Source organism: Mizuhopecten yessoensis, unplaced genomic scaffold (assembly GCF_002113885.1).
Source record: "Mizuhopecten yessoensis strain PY_sf001 unplaced genomic scaffold, ASM211388v2 scaffold7111, whole genome shotgun sequence".
NCBI lineage: Eukaryota > Metazoa > Mollusca > Bivalvia > Pectinida > Pectinidae > Mizuhopecten > Mizuhopecten yessoensis.
Genome location: NW_018406886.1, coordinates 107,834 through 129,662, shown reverse-complemented (window position 1 = coordinate 129,662; position 21,829 = coordinate 107,834). Strand labels below are relative to the sequence as shown.

The 21,829-nt window shown below is 38.8% G+C and overlaps 1 protein-coding gene across 2 annotated transcripts in view; it reads right to left on the bottom strand.

Annotated features, from left to right (window-relative positions):
• The window catches only part of LOC110453123, a 50,724-nt gene that overhangs the window by 16,785 nt on the left and 12,110 nt on the right, over positions 1-21,829 (bottom strand). The window contains exon 2 of one of the 2 annotated variants that reach the window (XM_021501956.1): positions 9,095-9,720. The gene's annotated coding sequence lies outside the window, so the exon portion shown is untranslated. The remainder of the gene's footprint in view (positions 1-9,094; positions 9,721-21,829) is intronic. The other variant, XM_021501957.1, reaches the window with a different exon arrangement.

The following is a 21,829-nucleotide window of genomic DNA, read 5'->3' as shown; positions in this document are numbered from 1 at the left end:
CTAGGGACTGGCAACTGCCAAAGACTGTCGACCACTTAGGATTGAGAAACACCGGCCGGTGAGAACGAACAGCTACTAGGGACTGACAACTGCCAAAGACTGTCGACCACTTAGGATTGAGAAACACCGGCCGGTGAGTACTAACAGCTACTAGGGACTGACCGACAGCAAAACGTGTGTCGTTCAAATCTTTTTATTTCCATGGTAGTCTATTTATATCGGATGTGTATGGTACATAGTACACTAGCTGAGAATATCCAGTTGATGGAGAGGGCTGCTGACCGCTTCCTACAACTTATGAATGGGCGGATATGGACAAGATGAATGGGGATAAGATTGAGACTGTACGCCAGATCAACATCCAAACATGATCGCATTGGACATGAATGAGGGGGAGGAAAGAACGTCACATCTGTGGCTGACACACTCGATGTCCGAGTGGGGTCATTAACCCGTGCTGGTCGATAACGAGACAGGGAGAGGTCAATGCAAGATGATCCTCTGGCAAAAAATAGAGAAGCGTCGTTCTACTAGTAATGTGGTACAAAGGTAAGACTGAACCGACCCCGACGTTTGGACGAATCGACTTCCAAAGAAAATGAAATTTGGTATATTGACTGAAGTATATCACAAAAAAATAATATTTATATTAAGAATTACATATCATTCATTCATTATGATTTTTTTTCAAATTTATTCTTAGATTTGTACATAAATAAAATAAAACATAATTTCGGGCGATTCATAGGCCAAATTTGAGAAGTTACTCCTTTTAGAAGATGCGATTGAATTATTGATGAAGCAATGTCACCTATTTTAACGATATTTTTTGCTACGTTTCTCTGTAAATTTACATATATCCAGGAAAAATTAATCTCACTTCATCAGTGTCCCTTTTAATTCGAAATCCAGAACCCGTCGTTGAAACCAATGGACATACTCCATCTACCTGTTGGACTTCTAATTCTACTTAGGGCCACCGATTGGTCAACACAACGCGTCGAAGGTCAGTCAGATAATCGACCAGTTGGAGCTACATAAGAGGGAGATGCTTCGCTCTTGTTTACATAACAAATGGTCCTTTTCCACATTCAAGAGCGAACAGTTTATCCCCGTAAAGGTAATCGATGATGAAATGGCGGTCAACGATGATTCAAGGACGTTTGTGTTGGGCAAAACTCCGACCACAATTATTTTACAGATACTTGTAGATGTTACCTGGCCTTTGTTTAGACGTCGTAGATGAATTTCCATTTGAATAGCCTTTTTGTTTTGTTTGTTTTCGATCGAATCTTTTGTTCTTTTGTTCAGATTCGTTCGTGGTCAATATGCTGAAGTGTCATGCTATATTTGTATTTCATAAAAGGTAAACCAAAATGGCTAATTCAAACAAAAGTTCGTTCCATCGAGGACAGATTTGTCAACTTTTATCGATATCTCTATTTGAATTAATCAATAATTAACTATTATGAATTATTTACAGGTGTGTGCTTAGAAATAAGAGTATGTTTTCACGCGAAATAGACTGCTTTGTATGACCATAAATATTGGTGGTTTCGTTGAAAATTCCCAGCACATTTAATACATGAACCCGAAACGCGTGTTAGTCGATCATTAAACCCCATACATATTTCACATATTAATAGGAAATACAACTGAGGTGCAAATTCTATTGGCGGTATTTCATGCTCGAACATAACATCATCTGACGTAACTCTATCCTGCTCTTTAAACATTAAGTCCCTACCACCCCCATACATGTATTTACTTCATGGGATATATTCTGATTTCCTGGTTTGTACACACGTAGACAACCACATACCATTTTTGTGATCCAAGGCTAGTTTCTACATGTACCATGGTGATGCAATACACACGTGATCCAGTTACCACTTTTGACAAAAACATCACAGTAGAAAATGCCTCATATGAACCATAACGGGCAATAGCCAGTCCCTAACAAGGACCACCATATACAACAGAGATATCTCTTGTGAAACCATGAGACATCGGGTAAGTCGACTTTACCATAGACAACAATAGACAATATGAACAGAGGCTTCCTTGTGATGTTGACATATTGTCACAGGCCCAGTGCCTATCATAGGCAACCATATACAACAATGTTTCTCCTGATACCATACAGTCACAGGCCCAGTCCCTACCATGGACAACCATATACTACAGGCGTCTCTCCTGATACCATACAGTCACAGGCCCAGTCCCTACCATAGACAAACATATACAACTGGCGTCTCTCCCGATACCATACAGTCGCAGGCCCAGTCCCTACCATAGACAAACATATACTACAGGCGTCTCTCCTGATACCATACAGTCCCGGGCCCAGTCCCTACCATAGGCGACCATAAACAACAGGCGTCTCTCCTGATACCACACAGTCACTGGTCCAGCCTCTACCATTCAGTCACAGGCCCAGTCCCTACCATAGGCGACCATATACAACAGGCGTCTCTCCTGATACCACACAGTCACTGGTCCAGCCTCTACCATTCAGTCACAGGCCCAATACGTCTCTATCTATCATAGGATATTCCGCGTAGCCTGTCTCCTCCGTCGTGGTGGCAAGTTTATGTTGGGGACGTTATTGATTTTGAACACTAGATATAACTGCCTTCGTGCATTTAGTGACGTAGGTATTTAAGGGTCACGGCACAGTGACGTCATATATTATTTAAACAATTTATATATAAAAATCTTATTTGAATGGCAGTAGAAAAAAGTGACAAATACATCATTGATCAAAACGTCATTTCCAAACGACTGCCTGCTTCAACGTCCGACAACTCCCAACCACTGCCTCCCCCGAACGTCTATAATTCCTTACGAATGTCCAGTCTGAACTTCTGAAACTTCGTCACGACTGCCCATTCTGAACATCGATACCTCAGAGTTGAATAAAAATAAATGAACTGGGAAAACATGGTGTGTATGGTTCTTGTAACATTTTAACTTTCAACGAGAAATCTGGCATGTGCCCGATGTTGTTGCCTTATGGGGGAATTTCACCAAGGATTGTTTTTTTCCAATCGGCCCGATCTAGATCAGATTGTCCCCGATGAATCCTTTTTTTTTTTGATCGGCCCGATTGTCGTCCTGAATCGCCTCCAATCGTCCCCTTTTTTGACCCGATTGAGATCAATGGATCATGGCGGGGGACGAATCACGGACATTCCTCGCGAAAGTACACGGAAGTACCCGCAGGTACACGGCAAAGGCCCGGTTGAGACCCGCTTCTCGCGCGCAAGTGAGCGATCTTCGCGCGTTGTTCGGCCTAGAAAGGCAGATAGAGGCCGAAAATGGGCGATCCCGGCTCGAGAGAGGACGCTTTCGGCCGCTTTTCGCGCGAGAGTGGCCGAATGTAGGCATATGTTGACGCAGGGAGCCGCAGGAAGCCGAAAGCGGCAGAGGCTGTACAAACGCTCCAGAGGGCGGGCGAGACTAGGGGACCTTCGGGGGACCATCGGACGACCAAGACGACCACGGGCCAACGGTTTTTGATCGGCTACTGTTTTTAAACATGTTGAAAAACAGTAGCCGATCAATTTTTCGGTACCCGACCCTCGGAGGACTGAGGCGATCACGCCAGATCATCCTCCGACGGTATAGGGTAGTGATCGACAGTGCTCGCAGGTTCCCGACTATTTTCGCAAAAATGCAGCCGATCGACCAAAAAAAGGGATCGGGTACTATCCTTGGTGAAATGGCCGCTTTACCACCGTATACACGGTAAAAAGTATATTAATTAAATCAGTGTGCAGGTTACCATAAAGCTTTGGACCTGGCAGACTGTGACGTTGGTAACTTACACACTCAGTCTCCTTAAGGATCCCCATACCACTTCTTAAACTGTAACTACGCACTGGGAACTATTTTTCCGACATGACTATGGTTGTGATAGATCATTTCTGAAAAGAAAACCATAGCTGGCTTTCCGTTTTTGTGGTACAAGGCCCATTGTTACTAAATTACCTAGCTTTCCGTAGTTGTGGTACCAGGCCCATTGTTACTAAATTACCTAGCTTCCCGTAGTTGTGGTACCAGGCCCATTGTTACTAAGTTATCTGGTTTCCCGTAAATTTGGCACCAGTTCCATTGTCCCGTGGTTGGTATATATGTTACATGTATGTAGTTGATAATTTACCTGGCGTCCCGTAGTTGTGGTACTAGATCTAACGTTACTAATGGTTACCCGTAGTTGTGGTATCAGACCTTAGGTTACTAATGGTTTCCCGTAGTTGTGTTACCAGGCCTAATGTTACTAATGGTTACCCGTAATTGTGGTATCAAGCCTTACGTGACTAAAGGTTCCCCGAAGTTGTGGTATCAAGCCTTACGTCGCTAATGGTTCTCCGTAGTTGTGGTATCAAGGCTTAAGTTACTAAAGGTTCTCCGTAGTTGTGGTATCAAGCCTTACGTAACTAAAGGTTCTCCGTAGTTGTGTTACCAGGCCTAATGTTACTAATGGTTCCCCGTTGTTGTGGTATCAGGCCTTACGTTACTAATGGTGCTTCGTAGTTGTGTTACCAGGCCTAATGTTACTAATGGTTTCCCGTAGTTGTGTTACCAGGCCTAATGTTACTAATGGTTCCCCGTTGTTGTGGTACCAGGCCTAATGTTACTAATGGTTACCCGTAGTTGTGGTACCAGGCCTTACTTTACTAATGTTTCCCCGTAGTTGTGCTTTCAGGCCTAACGTTACCAATATTTCCCCGTAGTTGTGGTACCAGGCCTAACGTTACTAATTGTTTCCCGTAGTTGTTAAGTTATCTGGTTTCCTGTAGTTGGTAAATCTGTTTTGGCCTTACCAATCTACTTGGTTTCCCGTAGTTGTTGTTTCGAATCAAATTTTCTGGCTTTACACAGCTAGGGTATCTGTGTTAACGACAGTTTACTTAGTTGATGTTGCTGTTTGTATTACTCGGGTTGACGTAAGCAAGTCCGCTTCAGCCAGTTATATGGAGACAGTCTGTGGAAATTTAAGAATCTTAATTCATTTTACTAGCCCGCCAATTCCATGTCCTAGTTAGCAGTCGACAGACAGCAGACATATTAATTTGAGTGTGATGGTAAATATCGTGGTGAAGTGTTTACCCGACCTCGTCTACATCCCCCGCACGACCCACTCTCTCACGTACATCATCGATCGGCGGTCGTAAACGGCCAATACTTGTTCCGCGTTGATCATGTGCCGTGATTGAGTGAGCATCGCCTTGCAGCAATGACGTCACGAATTTACGGTAATTGATCCGGCTTTATATCGTTAAGCGACGTCATTGCCTGTGTTGTAATGCGAAACAATGTGACTCATCGCTTCATATGTATAATAGAATTAGTATAGAGAAATCATTTTCTTAATTGGAATAAAGTAACTAAATAATGTAAAGCAGACTGACGTCATCTTGTTTTGATAGATTCAATAACGGGAACTGACCTGCCAGCAGGCATCGGTGTCTCTAAGGGGTCACTATGTCCTTGCGATGTCATTCCTTCCCGGATAGGTCATGCAATCTTTAAGAGCTAACTCGTAATATCTATATAAAATATAGTCAACGACGTATCAAACTTTTACTTTATAAACAAACAGTATACGCACCATACGTGTTGCAACATACAGTGCTTGCGTATAAAGTAAAACTTTGATATAACATATTTCCGATTGATATAACATATTTCAAAACTGATGAATCTTATTGAAGATTAAGTCCACGGCACTTAGCGTACTAGAAAATGTAAGTACAACTCGCAACATACCCCTATCAAACTGGATTAATATATGTTGCGAAATTATATTTTAAGTTTCAGCGACCTTCACCTTTGGTTCAATCACGGCAATATATATGCACTTGTCCACGGCATATCCAAAGGTTAACATATCGAAACACTTCAGAAGGAAACTCTAATCTAAGATACAGTAACCTTGACCTTCTTGTCGACCATATTTGCAATAGCACTTACAATGACCTATACTTCGATCAATCACGTGTCATTTGTCCAAGGTACATTGTAATGAATTATAATGAATTTCATCAAAGTATGTGAAGAGTATGTAATGATTGCCCAAGCCCAAAGAGATTATCACATGCGGTACGCAGGCTACACCTAAAGGCCGCCTCAGTCGTCGGACTCTTCATGCAGCGTACAAGGTAAACCTACCGACACAGGCTTTACTATTGCCTCTATTTTGGTTGGTATAACTTATGTTTTCAACGAAAACTAATTCCAACCGGTGTGATTATAACACCTCCAGCGCTGGCAGCGTCACACCATCAATTCCCAGGCAATTAAACATTGTGAAAAGTGAGCGGTGCCTGAGAACACACCCGCATCATCATCGCCTGAACTTAGAGGGGCTACTGAATTATTCATATGTAATAGACAGGTTTACTTCCTGCTTTCTATACATGCTCATAATTTCAAACTTCTGCACCACGTGATCACCAATCCTTGGATTATAAAATACACGGATAATAACGTGATCATTATACTTCTTCTCACTTTATAACACACTGATGACCACGTGATCACCAGCCCGTCTTATTTTATAATACACTGATGACCACGTGATCACCAGACCCTCTTACTTTATAACACACTGATGACCACGTGATGACCAGCCCATATCACTTTATAACACACTGATGATCACGTGATCACCAGTCCCTCTTACTTTATAACACACTGATGACCACGTGATCACCATGCAGCCCCTCTCACTTTATAATACACTGATGACCACGTAATCACCATGCAGCCCCTCTTACTGTATAACACACGATTGACCACGTGATCACCAGTCCCTCTTACTGTATAACACACTGATGACCACGTGATCACCAGCCCCACTTGCTTTATAACACACTGATGACCACGTGATCACCAGTCCCTCTTGCTTTATAACACACTGATGATCACGTGATCACCAGCCCCTCTCACTTTATAATACACTGATGACCACGTGATCACCATGCAGCCCCTCTCACTGTTTAACACACTGATGACCACGTGTTCACCAGTCCCTCTTACTGTATAACACACTGATGACCACGTGATCACCAGTCCCTCTTACTGTATAACACACTGATGACCACGTGATCACCAGTCCCTCTCACTTTATAATACACAAATAACCACGTGATCACCAGCCCCTCTGGTTTTACAATCAACTGATTACCACGCGATCACCAGCCCCAGTAACTATATACAATCAACCGATTATCACGTGATCACCAACCCCTCTGGTTATACATGACACTAATAACCACGTGACCTCAAGCCCCAGTAACTATACAATACACTGATGTCCACGTGACAACCAACTTAATATACAATACACTGATTACCACGTGATCACAATTAAGCATATCTGTTTTAACAATACACTGATTATCATGTTATCACCAGCTCCGTTTACGATACAAGTCCCTCTAAATATACAATACATTGAGTACTACGTGACCAACAGCCCCTCTAGCTATACCATATACTGATGACGACATGATCATCAGCCCCTTTTGGCAATACAATACACTGATGGCCACGTGATCAATAGCCACTCCGACTATACAATACACTGAAGACCACGTAAGCATCAGCCCACTCGGACTATACAATACACCAATGACCACGTGATCACCAGGCTCTCTGACTATACAATACACTGATTACCACGTGATCAATATTACATTGTATTAAAATCTCCATTTGCGATCGCATGGTAACTTGTCACTCGGAATAATCACAGTGATCACTACGATGACCCGGGTTCAGTGTATAATACACGAGTAAAGTCGTACCTAAAGACAGCATCAGAAACTTTTTCGACTAAATTATCAATAAAATTTTCCTTTTAACACAGCCTGATTGTTTTGACATCTATTTCTAGCACGTAATCACCACGAAACATCTTATATGGTCGACCCCAAGGTGTAATCGTGGCGTGAGGAGCCAGCGATAATTTGGAAACTTTGTTATACAGAGTTAATGAAGAGGATATCCTCTCTGATCCCTTCTATCATACGTGAGCAGTAAAACATCACAGGTGGGCAGTGTTTCGTGCTGGCCTGCTACCAAACAGTCGGAGAACACAACACCAACTTTAAAAGTGATGTAAAAATAGGGCCTATATTTAGCTGAGTGAAGCCGTAGACATTTGGGAAGGCAAAAACACGTTACGGAACACTGTTACCATGGTACCTAGTACTACAGACTTTACTGATACCAACGTTTTAAATACACCACACTACTGGCACCATGCTATTATATACACAAAACTATACAGATACCACGAAATGATATACACTCTACAAGAGAGATACCACGATGGTATATACAGCATTCTTCTTGTACTACGGCATTATAAACACAAAACTATACAGATACCACGTAACTATATACACTTTACCACGCTATTATATACATCACTTTACTTGTACTAATATACTATAACACTAAACTATAGATATGCCACAATGTTATATACACCAAACGATTCAGATACCACGATATCATATACAATTTACGATAGATATACCACGATATTATATACAGCACTTTTCTTGTACCACGATATTATAAATACTAAACTATAGATATATCACAATGTTATTATAATGCGATATTATATACATCGCCTTTAAATTAAACATGATGTTATATACACGACACTTAACATATTCCACGATATTATTTACAAATCGCTATAGAGATACCACAATATCACATCACACAATAGAGACACCGCGTTATTATAAACAGCACACTGCTACCAGTATGTATAACCTAATCTACACTGATATCACGATACTATATAATATAGAACGTCATATAGGCCTAGATCCACGATATTCTGTACATAATGTTATACAGATATCACAATATCACATACAGGCAGTACAAAGATACATCACGATATGAAATGTACCACATTTTATTGATATACGATGATATTCAACTAGCTTGACCGTATTAATACGATGTTACGCAAAAAACGCTAGACACTCTGACCCTATAATCTTGGACATGTTTCCGGTACGTGTGTAGCACAGATGTGTAGTACGTCATCATAACTTACCTAGCGTAACGTCTTCAAGCCAACACACGAGCCTCTATCACATCGTTCGGTTGTCAGTCAGTGTGTCAATCACATTAGCAGAATTCGACGTAATTTGTGTTAAATCTGTACATTCTCTACACTGCATACGTACGTACTCCGCGCCAGACTGCCGTGGTTGTTCTGCACCAGCATCAGCCTCTGAATCAATACTAATACTACAATAACAGTCGCCACTGGATCGAGTATGTTTCACTTTACCTTATTAATGTCAAGGCATGTGTGAGAGTACGTGCTGATGTACGTGATGTGACGTATCCAATGGTCAGTTGATCGCACGCGCGCCACTTATCGTCCTGGTGACACTCCACTCTGTGCTGTGTGTGGCCATGTTTTAGCAGAACGTCCTCACCGCCTTGTGATGAACGGTCCGTTCACATGTCGGCAGCGTTCAATGGGAAGAGTTTGTCATTGATGAAAATTATTCCGGGCCCAGAGCGAGGTGCTTACGTCATGGCGGTGACGGTGTGTTTACATGTGCTGGGAGACCTCGCAATCGATCGGGGTCCAGGTAAACACAACACTAGCTAGTTGCATGCTGTCGTCTCCGCCATTCCAACGCTGCCACCAAACTGTCACCGCCAAACCTAATAAAGACACAAAACACGACCGTGAAATACACTTGAATATGGTCACATGATCATTTAGGACATGTATGGCGGGAAATTAGTCACATGATCATTCGGGGCTTGTTTAACGGGAATGTAGTCACATGATCGTAAGGGGCGTAGGTGTGATAAAAGTGATCAATGCTGGGGTATGATATTAGAGCGTGGTATGATCACCTCATCATTCACGGCCTATGTTACCGGAAGTTGGTCAATAACTAACCAATAAGAACTAGTATACGCCTGTTAAACGACTGTAGCAGGAAATATATTGTTACACTAATCATGTTGTCAGGATGTTGGTTCAATAACAATTCTAATCAGGCAAAATATTTACGCCAAAATACATTACTATGAATTAGCCAACCTAATTCTCCAATCCTGGAAGTGCCTATCATTCCTATTGAGTACCAAAATTTGTGTTGAGCTCGTACAGCATTGAATACGCATTGCAAACTTGGTGGCGATGGAGCAGTGGCATATATCAGTTTATCCCAAGTAGACGCTTACTTAACAAAGCAGAGAGCTGGATGATTGCTTCTTGTGTAAACCTCAAATGACGGGTGTCTGCATCCCCTTATAACTATAGTCCATATCGAGAGCTACAAGTATCAAATGGAATGTGAATGTCAAATACTGAGATGGATTCTGGAGAAGACATTGCCATAAAATGCACAAAACGAGGAAATGCTGAACTGGATTCACTTTCATAGTGGATCATCATTAAATATAATATATCAGATCCCTCATTCAAAAAAGAATTAGCAAGTTTGTAATCAAAAATAAAATTAAAATTAAAACAAATTACAAATGTATGTCTCTAAACGTCGATGTCAAAACCACAATCAAGGATCTGCATAGATGTATACATGAAATTGTTTCAGTAGATGAAAGATCTAATCTCTTAATCCTTGTCTGCAAACACTTTTACATTTCCGGCTTTCCAAAGGAATTCGGCTTGCTTGATAACACAGGAAACCCTACATATATATTATCCTATATTTAGAAAGACAAACTATTAGCTAATCACCTTTCGGTATAACAATCTCCCCGAATACCGATTAATGATAATGACTTAGACCTGTCTCGTTTTGTACTGGATTCTAAAATATCACAAGAATCCTTATAAACAACGTTGATTTTATCGCTGATTATACGATTGCTAATTACTCTCATTCTTAGAACCATTAAATCATGGCTTCAAATGCGATGTGGTATTGTATACTCAATCTCATAAGTGGATGTGTGGATTTTGAAGAACTGCAAGATCTTTTGGTCCATTCGGAAAATTCTCTCTTCAAAAATGTTTCTTCTAATAAAGGTATCTGGCTTTTTTACTTTTTACATAGGCATTATGAGTGATTTGTTTTCCAAGAGGGTGAATGGTTTTATAGATATATCGCTGTCAAGTGTTTTAGAACATATTTTGAAAAAGCACGACAAAGTAAGTACATTACGAAAAATTTGAGTATCTTTCATATTTTCGTTTAGACAATTGGCATCCTTATCGGAACAATCTGTATCCCTCTTCTTACAAACTTAATTTTCGTTCCATATGAGGCTAGATTTCTTGTAGAACATATCAGTAATTGCAACATAAAACCTTGTCCATTCCTGCAATTTCTCTTTCAAAACGTCTCTTTCGACGTTTTGCTATCTTTAAATAACAAGAAAGTCTTATGTTGATCGTATAAACCTTCCTTAACCTGAAATCAAGCACACTTCTGAGTATTCTGCATTTTGTTCCGAAGTAGAAAAACAATGTGATTCTGTATACTATCCAAGCAAAATAGCGAACATGAAGATCGTCATAAGACGTAACGCAATGATGAAAGGAGGATATTGAAACCAGATTACACAATTTAGAACACGCAGAGATGATCAATGTCATGACGAAGATGACAAAATCCGTTTCAAAATGCCAAATACACAACATAAAAATGGAGAACAATGGCGGAGAGACAAGTCAACTGGAATACAACCAATCGCAAATGTTGTCGACGAAATGGGAAAGAAGGGAGAAAAATATTGTAATTCACGGTTTTGAGAAGGAAAAATCAAAACAAAAGGGAGATTTTTTGCAACAGGATTGTCCGAAGATCACCGGAGGAAATAAATATGCACTTTTACCTCGCGAATCACAATAACAAAAACACATAACATGATTCCAGAATCATTGATGACCTCATAAAAACCGACGAAATATTATTATTAATAAGAAAGAGACTATTGGAAAAGACAAAAAGAAAACGGAATCGGAAGGAATTCAATTTAAGTGTGTATTCCATAAAATGCCAACAAAGGGGGTGAACACTGAGGCAAGCTTGCTGGAATAGGAATGACATCTGATCTAGTGGGAATTATGTTCCGAATATAGAGTTTTTAGAGACCTACCTGGGACAACAAATAGGAAGAAGTATTACCGTACGTTAATAATGGGAGACTTCAATCCATCAGTCATCAACTGGGTCACGTGGGAGACGCATCAACCTCACAACAGTACAAGTTTATTGAATATAAATTTAGATAATTGCTTTCACCGACATTTAAATAAATCGACAAGAACGAGTGGGCAAGATACACATGATGGATAAATAAGACCTAGTGTTCAGTAACACGGGGAATATTATCTCAGAACTAAAGTATCTAATGATGTAGAACACAGTACCACAGGATATCTCATTTTGTTTGGTTTGCCTGACGCTTGAAGTCCTATTAACAGCTATGGTCATTTAAAGACGTGCGTGCCAGGTTTTGGTGGTGAAGGACAACCGGGGTGCCCGTTGAAACACATGGTAAAATGCCTTGACCAATCGGAAACCGTGGCCAAAGAAGTTTTAGTACAGCTGTCGACAGACCAATATACAGAATACATTACCACATAATAAGTAACTGTCGATAGACAATTACGAACCAACTGTACAGCAACGTAATCTTGATATCTGTTTAATATTTAATGAAAATAAATATGATGTAACGTTACATGCTTTCGCTGTAATTTCTTTTGTGTAGGGTCATTTGAGGGCATTTCTCGGTTAAAATGTTCACAGTAAAATCAGATTCAATAGGTTATTATATCATTGGGTTATAGACCATATCATATCATCCTTGTAAAACAAACCGATATCCCTCTTGCGTTGTAGTGAAAAGCGTCTCATTTATTAGCATTTTTCGTAAAAGTTCATTTTCTACATGTTTCAGGAGTTTCGGAGTTATATCTAGTTAAAATAATTATTGGTTGAGAATTGTCCCCCACAAGTCACTGTTGTTTGTCATGTGTATCTATCATTCGATTGTTTATTTATTGTTCAGATACAAAGGAATTGGCAACAGGCAAAGTCTATGAGCGCCCTCTCCTTACAGTTATAAATAGTTTACACACATCATATTGAATTGAAGTAATGATAAAACATGTATATTATATAAATTGATATTTGCATGCCATTATTATTTTTTTGAAAATTGTTGTTACAAATACTAGATTGTACAAAAAAAGGCAATTATAATTATGCTGGTGGACAGCTTATATAGCAATTATGTGCTGTTATAATTCCACGCAAAAAAAGTCATGTGAAAATAGATAATCAAGTAAGTGTAATTTGGTAAAAGCGTCTAGTATCTTTAATGAATCTCTGAAACATCTCCAAAATACTTATATTCATGTTGATATCGAGTCTTCGACATCCATAAGGAAAGGTCTGAGTAGTTAATGGAATAGTGTCATTAAGAGTAGAAAAAGAGCACTTAATTCACAAATTTGGAATATTGTCTCATGTTAAAAATTCCTTAGAGCGTAACAACTCTTCAGGTTGATTTTTATACATGTGCAATGGATCGAAAACAAACATAACACTGAATAACACCTGATTTATAATTTGAGGCAGACATATGAAAACTTTGTCGATTTAGATATACATTTATTAAATTCAATATCCATTTATAAGTCAGAATGTATGATATCCAACAAAATACGTTTTTCTTTCGAAAACATGAACATATTATATTTTCTGTTGTGTAACATATTATATTTAAAATGGCTTAATAATTCCGTCATATAATTCACGCATTACAACGTTTTTAGCGAATTTCATGAAGCCAATGGTGAAGCTTTTGGAACAAATATTTTCATTATATCGCAGAAAAATCAACTTTTCCTTTCATAATTGGTTTTCGTTTTTCGTTGAGCTTTTTTTTTTAAAAAGTGATAAATGATATACCGGGATTTGTTTGATTTTTTTTTGCAATTTAGTTCTTTATGGTACCTAAATTAATTGTTAAAGTTTAATTCCAAACTTAAGTCATATCTCGAAAATAAATTGTGCTACAGATGCGGGGATCAATAAAGAATCAATAAAGTTTATCTGTAAAGCTTTATGATAATTCCAACATCAAACGACAGATAAAACACAGAGATTCCGATTGGAGTTTTATTTTTCCTGTTGCATTTTTTACCAGGTTCAACATTTTTTAAGAATGTTCATATTGGTTATCTGTGGAAACAATCTTTTAAAAAAAGTATTTGACATCTATTGCACTTTTTATAAGGTGCAAAATAAAACACCTATTCTGATTTTTTTTATCATTTTTATCGGAACATTATTCAAAAATATGCGCAGGGCTCTAACGCAATGCTACAATGTTCTTCATGATGTCAAACACCTATCTGGAAAGAAAAAAACAACGAAAAGCTTAAGTTTCTCAAAAATTGTAGGAGATTTAATGGAGGTACGTTAGCGTTTTTACCTGATTTTCGTCAAAGAACTCAATTTTTGATATAAATGTCAGAATTGAAACTAATTTACGCATTCACCCATATGCAAAACAATTCCTAGAAGTTGTAAAAGGCAAAACTATTTCCAAACCTTTCAAAAGAAAAGGAGCTCTATCTGGGTTTTTTCCTGTTTTTAAAACAAACAAGACAAGAAGCCAGCATTCCTCCAACAACTTTTATTACGTTGTCGAGTGACCGACTTTGCTAACTTACAAACGACGACAAGGGTCGCGTATGGTGAGGTGATTTGGCTTCTGCATAATATATCCGACACTTATAATTTCAGATGTATACTCAAATGTTATTTATAGTATCTCATAAAGTTCGTAAACTGAACACTTGTGTAATGAAGCGTTCATGAGTGGTACTACAACGATCATGAACGTTCGTTATGTTGGAACAAGTATTCAACGACTGTCATCCTTCAAACAGCCACGAATAGTCCAATATTTTTTTGTTACCAATCAACGTGACGGAAGGTGTTAATCAACCAATTTAACGTAAATTTAACCAATATCTAGCCGCGTAATGGATGGACGGGAGTTGGTTAGTTAACAGAAGCAATCATTGGGGAGAAATGGTGTTCTGGATTCTGAGTCAGTATCTGTGAAATGTCATCACCAGTTCTCTTCAATTACAAGTTTTTAAATGCAAATGACGCTCAACAATGGCAAACAAAGTCGTTAATGCTAAAACGCATTTAAGATATAAATTATGCATTATCTCTCGGATAAAAGGTAACTTGACCTGCTTTACTGGAGAATGTTCGTTTACGCTTGGCAACGCTGTAAAACTTCCTGCAAATTCCCTTATCTAAATGCCTTATTCATATATCAATGTTTCTTAATTTTAATGGAGTTTTGTTGGTTTGTAGGTGCTTTTTAAATAAATAATTCTAAACAATTTCAAATTTCAATACAGCGGGTAGTACAGCAGTGAACATAATTGTTCAACATCATTTTGAAACAAAACAACCAAAAAACCCATATAAACCTTATATGCTATTCATACGTTCACCTTGACACGTCTTTCATAACATGCAGACAAAAGCAACCACACAACAAACATACCGACAAACGAACTTCGGACTTAGCCATCTTTCGTTTCGTTTTAATTTAGTTTCTTTTCTTTTAACTTCGTTTCTGTCTCGTTCCTGTTTTTGTAGGGACCCGAAGAATGAATGATGTTGATGTTATAATAACACTGCAACGGACATTTTATAGAAATGTTAGGAGATATTCTGAGACGAACTGAGACCGAAACGAATCGCAATGAAATCAAAACGAAATATGACTACTTTCGTTTCATTTCGCGTCGTTATCTTTCGTTCCAATTCTTTTCTATTTCTTGCTTTATATGGACCCACTTCATGTTGTTGACACATGACATACATACGCCTAGACACTACTTAATCCATGCATAGACTATTTAGTAGAAAGCTGTCAAGGTCTATACACGTACATGTATATTGTTTTTTGCAGCATTACCAAACAGTTGTGCTTCTTTATAAGACAACAAAGGAGGATTCTCTGCCATCATTTCGTGATATTTTTCTAAGAGCAATTGGTCCTAAACTAAAATATCAAATCTCCTGATTGCGGCTTGCAGGCTGGCTGTAGAAGTGACGTCATTGATTACACTGCACGCCACCGTGTTCTGTCTGCTGTCACCTAAATCCGTCTGTAGTCCTTTACGTCAGAGCCGCTAATTTGCAACCATTTGAGCAGACGACAATTAGGTGCTAATAGGGACTGTTGACCCATCCGTTCCTAGTGTATTGTCATAGTGGCCTTAGATGTGGTTACGTGGTGAAGTTTGAGATACGTGCGGCAAATCATGCTTTTCAATAACTTGATCTAATTGCTTCCGGTTGCATATATCATATGAATTTTCCTGAACGGGTAATCCCCATTTTCCCCTGTAATCCTGAAATTAAATATTCCTTAATAGTATTCTAAATCATATACTGTTCACTGACCAGCTTGTCTTGTTTACAGCAATAACTATTGTGTATGTTCATTATCTTGCAAAATTCCTGAAAGGTTTGCCATCTTTTCATTTTCCCATATAATATAATTTCACATGCTGTGCTGGGATGGGAAAGTATTAAGCAAACTATCTTAGTGTTGTGTAGGTTGGAGAGGGTGTTTGTAGACAGACGTTTGCAGTGGTGTGTCTCGCCTAATCAATACTACACGACGAACTGACGTGCGGGGGAGGCAGACAGAAGTCCAATGTTTTCTCCATCCTAGAAATGTATCTGGCTTCGACTTACGTCACAAGCGCCGAAGAAATTGAGATTTTACAGTCTTCAAATTGGAGCCAATGCAATGTTTGACAGGTGACGACCTTCAAGCGCCTTGACTTGGGTGTGTATTGTAATGAACAACAGATTCACCCGAATATCATTACAGTCGGCGTTCTCCTCCAACACTATCCAACACATCTTATAATACATAAGCGTACATTCGTTTCTACTTTATCACCCATTGGGTCATGGTGGGTTGTAGTGGGCATCAAATAAGGCGTCTATCACTTTCCATTTTAATATACGATTTATTACAATGTCGTTCGCGTCATTCATCAATATGTTCATTATATTCATCTCCCCCTTGTCACAATATTTAAGAACATCGGACATGACGAAGCAGGTCAATTAATTTATGACATTGTCATTTCAAGATATATTGAGGATGTTTTGCACTTTGATAAGAAGAACTCCTAGTTGTTTCATAAAACAAGCATCATCACACCTACCTCTAGAAGTAAGTTCATGATGAGGGTTTCTCTTCTTGATTTCTAGGTGGGCAAACAAATATATTTTGACATTAACACCACAAGGTCACCGAGTCCTTTTAAACGTGACTGGTATGACGAACATTGACAGCCAACGTTAGCCTTTAAACGTGTTTAGCTAACGCCTGCGCGACCGAAAGATCAAGCTCGTAACCCACTGAAATGACACTATGACATTAAACTGAAATCAGGTCGTTTTGACCCATCCCAGTTTGACGTCACATCCGGATACCAGCGGGTTTCAATAGAATAATCACGTTTCTCTTTTCGTTAATCTGTAGTAAATATATATATTTACAGCTTCATAACTGTATGAACCTAAAAGGCAATATCAGTACTTGTTTTTGACCATAAAAGAACTGTCAAAAATTGCATAAGAATGACACTTGGACATATGCTGTGTAACATTGTAAACTTTGTAAGAAGTGCCAATACAGCAATTATGAACCAGGGGTATCGCAATCAGAAAGGTAAGAATTTCTTGTTCTACACCGGAAAGGATAAACATTCCCTGTGCTAGTTGTGACCAGAAAGGATAAGCATTTCATGTGCAAGGTGTGACCGGAAAGGATAAGCATTCCCTGTTCAGTTTATGGCCGTAAAGATAAATAGAATCTTCCTCTACCTTGAGGGTGTGGCAGAGAAATCTTATACCCGAGGTGTGATTTTTTTGGTTTGGTATGAATATCACCATTAACTTTTGATGACGTCACAATTAACGGTGACACATTTGAATGACGTCACGATTGAACACGTGCTAATCGGCACGAGGCTATCTACCCTTAGGGGTGACAAGGTAATCTTTCCCGGCTAAAACGGGAGACACGGAATTCCTGGTCTCCTTATGACTTCGATGACTAGGTCTCGTGTAGAATCAGGAAAGTATCAATGTCTTCAACAATAAAGGATCTGATTGTAAATTATGTAATCATGCTCGACATCGGATCTCATAGGAGAAAATCGCACCTATTCAGTCAACCCTGATAATTAAATCTGGTCCTGGGAAAGCGGACGACGATAAAAACCATAAATGTTACTACTGAGGAAATTAGATAGAACAGTACCTGAGAGAATTCATTGACCTGTCAGTTCTAGGCTGCGAAAAAAAATGAAAAGATTGCTTCTTTGTTATGAATGATATTAATACATCTGTCGTTGCCATATCAACAGACGATATCTCAGTTGTCGTTTCTGTTTCTCTCTCGCCGTATCGGTGGTGATTGTATAAACGAAGATGACGATGTCCACTTTAGCTTCAAATCTAGTAATGACGTAAATTAAATAATAGATATGTAATTACTGAGACACCAACGGCGCTCCGTATGTGTTATTCTCCCTAGTGTGGTATCAAGATAATATTTCTCAAACCTACGGTATCAAAGTACTTAATCCAATAACGTTTTGTTATTTAACAAATATTCTGTAAATGAGACGGACATTAAAACACATCCGTTTCACAACGGCCAATACTAGACCTGAGTAAGAGGGATTGGAATTTGTCTGGGTGTCTTGAAACAATAGAACGGCCAAGTCACTTACGAAGGGATATTTACTTGGCTGTGATGCCAAGTAATTTGAAGAAAACGTAAAAGATAATCGAAAGGTTTGTTGAAGAGCTCATGCATGGTTCATTACTTAAAGAGCGTAGAAAGACGGTGTCGAAACGCTCAAAATGATTCACATGCGTATTTTGTTTGAAAGGTCAAAAAGGATTGAAAGATGCACAAAAGACATCTGTAAAGACATCGGAGATCGTCAAATCTGCTTCAGCACATCTCTTTCCTTTACATCACAGTGAAATTGTCCTAGACACAGATTTGTTCACCCATATCCATATGGTTTTTCCGTCCAAGTGACTAAATAGGAAAGAGAAAGTAATTTCTTACGCAATTATATATCTAGGAACTTACCGGGAACGTTACCCGGGGAAGTGAGGAGATCTCGTCTGCTGCTGTCGATTTTCATCATCAGTTTAGACACTACCTTTGCGAAAGACACTTTTGGCTTTAGAAATGGTTTTAGCATGTCCGTTTCAACTTCAATAAATAGTTGAAGCTAAACCAAATATACAATTACGTCACAAATGCGAGTCAAACTTATCACAGTAATGCCAATGTGTGTTCTCGCATACCTGATCTCAATCATTACTATACGCAGTAGATACATTAATTAGCAGCCCCACTTTTCCAGGTGTGTTTTCACTGTCAACATATTCTTATTCTTAATCAGTATAACCGATTTGCGGAACTGTAGATTACGTTATTCCATTGAATATCCAAGAAGTTTTGATACTGAAATCAGAATCGATTTATGTTGAGTGAGCCCAGTCTTTAAGTTGTTGAAAATATAACTGAGAAAGAGAAACTCTAACATCAGGACTGTAATCTGCGTTCATGGCTTACTAATGAAAAGCTCCCGAGTATTGATACAACGCGGAATAAATTTCAATGTGAACTTTTCGAAACTCCCCAAATATCAATAATTGGCCTTTCATCCTTCTTCAAGTTGTCAAGAACAGCTTAAATCAGACGATACTTCAAATGATTCGATGTTGCAGTAATAAGGTTCAAAGAAAAAAGGACAGTTATCTTTCGATTCTCATACCTGCTTATCATAGTATTACCACCTCGAATTTCAAAGAGTTATGCTTTCTTACGCTTTCTCCAAAATCTACAACTTAAAATTATCACCGACGCCGACTGAACCTGTATGAATTGTGGATTTTCTGTATCAAACAGAGTCTCCCAAGTTGCAAAATATTTAGATGGGTCCGCGGTAATTAACCAACAAACCACATGGAAGGTTATGCAAAGGTTATGGAACAAAATGATAACTGCAATGACCGTCTCAACCCATTCCCTGTTCATGTTGATGTACATAGCAAGAACCTTCTTAGTCAGAGCAGACCGAAGAAAAGAAATGGCCTTTAACAGAACAGTCTTGTGGAAACTGTTACGACGCAGTTCAACTGAGGCAAAGAAATCGAATGAAACTGATGGATCCAGGCCAGACTTATCGATAGATCTGGTCGATTAATCTTCAAAATGGACATTAAGGTCCCAAACGAGGGCAATAGGATGTTCGATATGCAGCTCGATACCGTCTACACATTTGCACTAGTTCTCAATCTATAATATCAGTATAATTACGTCATATAGTTCAAGAATTTAATAGCAAACTATATTTGTAAGTAAGAAATCCACTGTGCGTCTCCATGTCTTTGTGTTTAATATACAGCTCGAACGCAAACTCACAATAGTGTTTATAAAATAATTTAATCTTGGTACAAATCCATTTTCTCTATAAAGCATGAAAGTGAATCATTATCGCGCCGATCATTATCGGCAGTGGATAGCATATCTCCTCTCACGAATTCGGCCAAGGTTCAATTCGCCGATTGTACTTAAAAGGTATTGGGTCACCTGCCAGACCTCGCGGGTTTTCTTCGGGTACTCCGATTTCCTCCCACATTTAGACCCCCCTCCCCGCGTTCTTACATCAGAGCCAACAAGGGTGATTAATATAAGTTTGAATAACTTGTTTCATAATTGTTGTAAAATAAAATCACGTTTGTATTTAGTGAACCATTAAAAAGAATATTGAACTCGACTGCTGCTGCTGCGAAATGAGAATTTTAATTTTCTATTGTTCATATTTCTATTTTCAGACCCATCACTGTGTCGATATAGCAGTGCGCAAGCAGAGGAACAAACGGTGTAAACTCAACTATCGTAAAAACGGGGAAAGAGGAGGGCAGACGGTCGTATTACATTGCATTTTTAAGTATAAGAGATCACAATTGAATCGCAAAATTAATAAATCACAGGAAGATTTCAAAATACTTCATAACAGGTATATAATAAGATATTATTTCAATCGGCGACAACGAAGGAGGTAATTCGTAATTTCTTCCGGCTGATCATATAGATGTCACTTCCTTTTCGTCCATTCTTCTCCTAAATAGATATATCAAGCCAAGTTTGCAATCTATTAAAATTCAACAGGGTGTAACATGAGGGTTTCTTGTCAATCATTAACACTTTTGTGTAAGTTAAGTGTATGTACTCTTCTGTTACTTTTGGCAAGAAAATAAATGCTGTGTGCTTACTCAACGGTATTATCCTAACTGTCTGTTTTGCAACAAAAGCAATCCACAGAAAAAAACATAAAATGTTCGTCAAGTAATCTAGTTCTACATGGATGAAGATAGAAATCTTCCTCATAATTAAGTCTCTGGGGCGTGATTTAGCGTCATACAGCGGGTAAAACAATTTCTAAATGGTCTAAGTGTATCGAAGACCTCGCAGGGGAGTCGGCAGCAGATAATGGCGCCCGACAGTTGAATATAGTTACAGAGACGGAAGATAAAGGTCCGACCAACGATTGCTGTAAGCTTTAATAATATGTCCTTTCTATCTAGTTTTAAGCAGACAATGCATCACTTACGAGCTTTCCCAAAACTTATTTTCCTTCATCATGGGGATTCCTGACAACAGAAGAAACCATCTCATAACTCACTTC